Raw genomic sequence first — 5,837 nt, 5'->3', positions numbered from 1 at the left:
CTAATGTTTAGTCTTACATTTAAAATACAGGGTTTGGCCCTAAATTCTTGTTGTTTGGTGATTTCTAAGCTGTTTCCCTGGTGATTAGATACAGGATACCAGGCCGAATCTGGCTTCTGTGGGAGGGCACCTTAGGCTTTAATTAAATTGCATAGCCCATAGCACAGCAATTGTTTACCCCAGCTCTCCGGGTAACAAGTGTGAGGAAAGGGCTTGTATTGGTATGGGGTGACTCCCTGCCATCTGTGACAACGCCCCCCCAGCTGGGTTATTAAGGTGGTTTTGTCTGTCTTGAACCCTAAAGCTAGCGTGTGTTTATTCCACGACAGCTGGGAGCAGCTGAAGCCAAGAGCCCTGTTCTACTGTGTCAGCAATCTCTGAGGTGGCATAAAATCCCCTCTCCAGTTTCTAACCCTGAAATATCATCGTCTTTATGATTTCATTCCCGGCCTCTTGATACAGACTTTGAACTTGACTGCAGAGCTATGTTTACACTGGCAGGTTCTTGTGCAAGAACGACTGTTCTCGTGCAAGAATCCGCAGAGCGTCCACGCTTCCCGCCTGTTCTTGCACAAGATGATTCACAGTATGGCATGGTAAGAGAGGGCTTCTTGTGCAAGCGCTATGCTCTTTTTTTAACAGGTGTAAGCCCTCTTGCACAGGGGCTCTTGCACAAGAGGGCAGTGTGGACGCTCGGCAGGGGTTTCTTGTGCAAGAAAGCCCTATGGCTAAAATGGCTATCGGAAAGTTCTTGCACAAGAAAGCATCCACACTGCCATGGATGCTCTTGCAGAAAAGCACAGCTCACACATGGCAGTGTGGACGTGTTCTTGCGCAAAACTTCTTGCACAAGAACCCAAAAGTGTAGACATAGCCCAGATGTTTGCTTACCAGAGATGGAGAGATGCAAAATAGACTAAGCCATCTCGAGAAAGGCTTCTGCCAAAGCCAGGGATTGAACCAGGACCCTTCAAATCTTCAGTGTAATATTCTCCCAACTGAACTACTTTGGCAACTGTCTGCAGCTTTCTAAGGCCGACACTTCTCTCAGGCATGTTTTTTTCTGTGGCAGTATACAAGAGAGATGCTGCTCCCTGTGGCCTTGCAAGGCAAGATGAGTTTTGCCTGCCCCTTTCAGCCTGACTCGCGCTTGGCCCCATTCCTGCCGCTTTTCTCAGGGTGTCCCAGTGGCTGAAAGGACTGTGGCTGCCAATGGGCGGAATGAGTTTCATAATGTGCACCACTAGTGAGGTCGTTTGCACTTGTGCGGATGTGTGCTACTGTGGTACCCGCCAGTTATTCACAAACAGCTTAGCTAAATATAGTTTTATAATTTGATAGAAGAAAAAATACTGAAACAAGGGATAGTTAACAAGGTACATTACTTCATGTTTTTAGTATGAAATCAAATAAAAAGAACATTAACACTGCAACACATTCCATAGCTATTTGGTATCTTACAGAGATTGTTCCTTTGAGGCATAAAACAAAATTGTCCTTCTTCTTGATTTAGCAAACAGGCAATGATGATTCATATCGCAACATGAAATGAAATAGTTGTTACTCTTTATGATGGAAATTAAATATTCTGTTATTTAATGGGCTCAGTTCGGAGTGCTGTTTGGGTACATCTACATTTGCTCCCTAGTTCGGACTAGAGATGCAAATGTAGGTGACCAAAACTGCTAATGAAGTGGAGATAAATATCCCCCGCTTCATTAGCAAGATCTCGCCCAGCGCACTAGTCCAAATCACAGCTGATTTGAACCAGGAAGTGCGTGCCTGGACGCGGTAGTTCAAGCCCTTGGTTCAAACTAATGTTACTCCTCATTTTTTGAGTCCAAGGTGTTGTCCTGGACCATAAACCAAAACAGCTCTTGGAGACCTGTCAAGTACAATTCTCAGGCAGCTCTTTCCCTGCATGGGTAGCAGACGTTGTATGCCTGGGTGAATAAGAGCTTGCTGGGATGTGCCAGAGCTTCAGCTGTGAAAAACAAAGGGCCCTGCAGCCCCTTCTCTCAGCTGTGTGGGGGGGGAGGGCAGGGCAAGCAGGGAATCAGCAAGAAGCCTCAGGCAGCCATGTTGGTCGGCTTCATGGGCTGGATCCAGCCCACTAGCCTGTATTGCCCAGACCTGGCGTAGAGGGAACCTTGGCTCTGGCTGTGGGCTGTGGAGGAGGGGCGCTGTGGAAAGGCCAGTCTGGCCTTCCTGGGCAAGGCATGATGATGTCTAATTTGTGCAGCACTGCTGCCCAACATCCCAGATAGAGAATTAGAGGCCAGAGAGCTCTACATCCAGCAGTCAAAGTAGCTCAGTTGGGAGAGCATTACACTGAAAATCTAAAGGTCTGTGGTTCAATCCCAGGCTTTAGCATGTGAGAACATGGGGCAGGAACATATCTGCTGAGCTGGTGTTACTCCTGTGTTTGATCCTTACCTTGCTGGTTATGGCCACAGCTTGGCAAAGACAAATCAAGATCATCTGATTAGCCCTGTCCCTGACTTCTTCCTGTGAGTTGTTGCCTCATTTATTAATGTGCACCCACTGCTGGCCCTAGATATGGAACAGTGGCTGTGGGCTGATGGGGATGTATTTGGATAATCTCATGTGACCTTACCTGGGGCCTGCCAGCTAAGTAGGAGGGAGGGACAGGGCAATGTTTCTCTTCCTTCTGCAGAGAGGGAGCCAGCTCATTCCCATAGGCTGCCTACAAATGGAGCAGGGTCTGGAGAGGTGAAGCAGCTGAATGGAAAAAGCAAGGACAGTAGAGTACCAGCTACCAGCTGAGAACCTCAAGCACATCATGGTGTGTTGCTCCCATAGTGTTAAGGGGCAAGGTTCAGGAGTTTGACTCCTACAAGCTGAGATCAAATCTTAGTCGGTCCTACTGGAGAAATGTTGGTTTGTGTAAATCCTTGAATATTGATCTTCTTGCCTCTCTCTCTCAGTTCTACTTTGTGCTTCTTCACTTTCTCAATGTAAAGACTTTGGAGAAAACTCTCAAACATCTGCTCCAGTGGCGCAATGGATCACCGCACAGTACTTATAAGGCAGTGTGCATAGGAGACATGCTGAGGGGCAGAAGAACCCAGGAGCACAGGGGAGCTTCCCATGCAGAAGGACCCCTGAGCTAGATCCATTCATGTCACAGCAAAAGTAAAATAGCTGGGTTCTTCTGTGTCTTTTTTTGTTTCAATGTCTCTAGGGGTGCAAGAGGGACAGATCCACACAAAAAAAAAAAAAATGGGTTGAGTGAATCTTGGGCCAGCTTCTCACTTGTGCTGCTCGCTCTCCCAGACAGATCCCAAGGCAATAGCTCCACACCCAATGGATGGGTTAGCAGAGGCTAGGGGGCAATAGGCAGAGCCTGGCAGCTGCTGGGACAGGACCTGAGGGCATCAGGGGAAGCAGCAAGAAACACAAACTCAGCCCCCTGCATCTCTAGCCAGGCTTGTGGGTTTCATGGCCCCAGCTCATCTGAGCCAGCCGGATGAGAGACCGAGCGCCAGTGGACACCAGACACCCAGCAGAAGGCACAAAAATCTCTTCTCACCAGCCTGAGGACAAGAAATCTAAAGCAGGAGGGTTTTGCAACAACCAGCCTAGGAACATCCCACTGACAATAGAACTCAGGTTGCAAAGTTCAGAGCCCTGAGTGCTGCCCCTTGCAGCATGGGACAAACAGCTGATGTTTTTGGTGGGCACCTGGGGCTCTCAGCTCTCAGGCTGCCTCTGCTCTCCCGGCCCCTCCAGCTGCCCCATCCCAGCTGCTTGTTTATTTTTTGTTTTTATTTAAGTACCAGCTCTAGTGGAAGCCGCCACTCTCCCCTCTCCCATCACGTGATGGACAGGTCACTGCCCCCAACCAGACTCTGAAATGGCCCCCTGCATTTCCCTGCCCCCATGGAAGAGGCCCAGGGCTAGGGGAAGCAGGAAGCAGGAAGAGCCCCAGTCTACACAGATCCTCTTTGCACAAAAGCCTCTTGTGCAAAAACAGACCCCAATTAATTATGTAAATGAGCATGGCAATATGCTAATCAGTACTTCATTTGTATGAACTTTTGCAGAAGAGAGGTGCAGTATGGAGAAAGCCTAGGTGGTAACATAGATTCAGGAAAAATCCCTGGGCTGCAATCCTTAGTTACACACAATAAGAATAATTCACCAGCTCAGATGTGATTTCTAAACCCCCAAAAAAGGAAAATAAAACCTGATGGACTAGGGAGACTACTCCCTACTTACACATTTCAGGAAGTCCAATCGTAGCCGACACAAGAGTGTGTGCCCTAAAGAATAAGGTGTCTGATTTTGGATCAAAAGATGAAGGGTGTGAATCCCTTCGCAGTTGTATTTACCTCCATTTGTCTGTGCTTGTGGATCCTGCTATCTTTGGCTTGTAAAGGTCCTATGTAGCAATGTGGTTTTTCTGTAACCCTATTGGAAGGCCTGTAGGTATTCAGTAGGTCTAAACTGAAGCCTTCTTCTGCAGCCAGACTGAAGAGCAGCAGCAATTAGTTGTAAAGCCTAGGGTCACATGCTCATATTCCAGCTATATGTCATTTAAATAGTGCTACACAAGGCTGGAGGGGGGGTCACTTATCCTAGTGGCACCCACTGTCACCAGGCAGGAAACAGATCTCACAGTGAGTAGAGAAAACTTAACAGCATTTTGTCTGGCAAAAGACTGCTTACCAATAGTTGTGGTTGTGCAATGGGCATTCTATGATTCTTGTCCTCATGTTCCTGTTGTTTGTCTGTGTGATCACTGTCTGGCTTGGATCTGTTTCTGTCTGCTGTATAATTGATTTTGCTAGGTGTAAATCAGCTAAGGCGGTGGGGTATGAGTGGTTAGGTAATTCTGTTACAGTATGTTATGTTTGGTTAGTGAAATTATACTAAAATAATTGGTTAAGGAAGAACTAAGCAGTATTGAGTTTCTCTATATAAACTGGGGTCCAAGAAGGAGACCAGCAAGAAGGAAAAGGGGAGAAGAGAAGGGAAAGGAAGAGGAGAGAAGACCTTGAAGCAGAACTCACCTCCAAGGCAGCCTAAGACGAGAACAGCCAGGACTCATAGACTCATAGACTTTAAGGTCAGAAGGGACCATTATGATCATCTAGTCTGACCCCCTGCACAGTGCAGGCCACAGAATCTCACCCACCCCTCTTAGAATAATCCTCTCACCTATGTCTCAGATATTGAAGCCTTCCAATACTTTGAAGGCCCCAACATGCAGAGAGTCCTTCAGCTGTGATCTGTGCCCAATGCTACAGAGGAAGGCGAAAAACCTCCAGGGCCTCTGCCAATCTACCCTGGAGGAAAATTCCTTCCTGACCCCAAATATGGCGATCAGCTAAACCCTGAGCATGTGGGCAAGACTCACCAGCCAGACACCCAGAAAGTTCTCTATAGCAACTCCTATCATCCCTCCATTGACCTATTTCCAACTGGAAATGAATGGTCAATTAGTTACTCCTCTGCACAGCTGTTGAAATGGTTTGCTGTGTGAATTCTATAGCAGGTGATGTTAGGACTGTGCACTGGAATTATTTACCAGTTTCCCTGGTCCCCCCCAGTACATGCAGCTGTGATGGCCGAGTGGTTAAGGTGTTGGACTTGAAATCCAATATGGTTTCCCTGTGCAGGTTCAAATCCTGCTCACAGCGAGGCCTGTGTTTTGGCCATACCCCTTCCAATGTGTGTGGCCGTGCTGGTTATGACACATGGACATTGTCACTGAACAGTCTGACAATGCCATAATGAATTGAGTTTGGAGAAATGTTTTGGATTGCTTGAAGTGCTGTATACAAATGTAAACACGTCAAACGTCGATATCG

General features: G+C 47.3%; 1 non-coding gene across 1 annotated transcript; it reads left to right on the top strand.

The window, feature by feature from the left end:
• The first annotated feature begins 5,584 nt into the window (after positions 1–5,584).
• Positions 5,585–5,666, top strand: TRNAS-CGA (transfer RNA serine (anticodon CGA)). Its single transcript has one exon. It is a non-coding gene; the product is annotated as a tRNA-Ser (tRNA).
• Positions 5,667–5,837: the final 171 nt, after the last annotated feature.

This window comes from Pelodiscus sinensis, chromosome 19 (genome assembly GCF_052426305.1).
Source record: "Pelodiscus sinensis isolate ZL-2025 chromosome 19, ASM5242630v1, whole genome shotgun sequence".
NCBI classification, from domain to species: Eukaryota; Metazoa; Chordata; order Testudines; family Trionychidae; genus Pelodiscus; species Pelodiscus sinensis.
The sequence above is the reverse complement of the archived record's forward strand: the minus strand, read 5'-3'. Positions and strand labels throughout refer to the sequence as shown.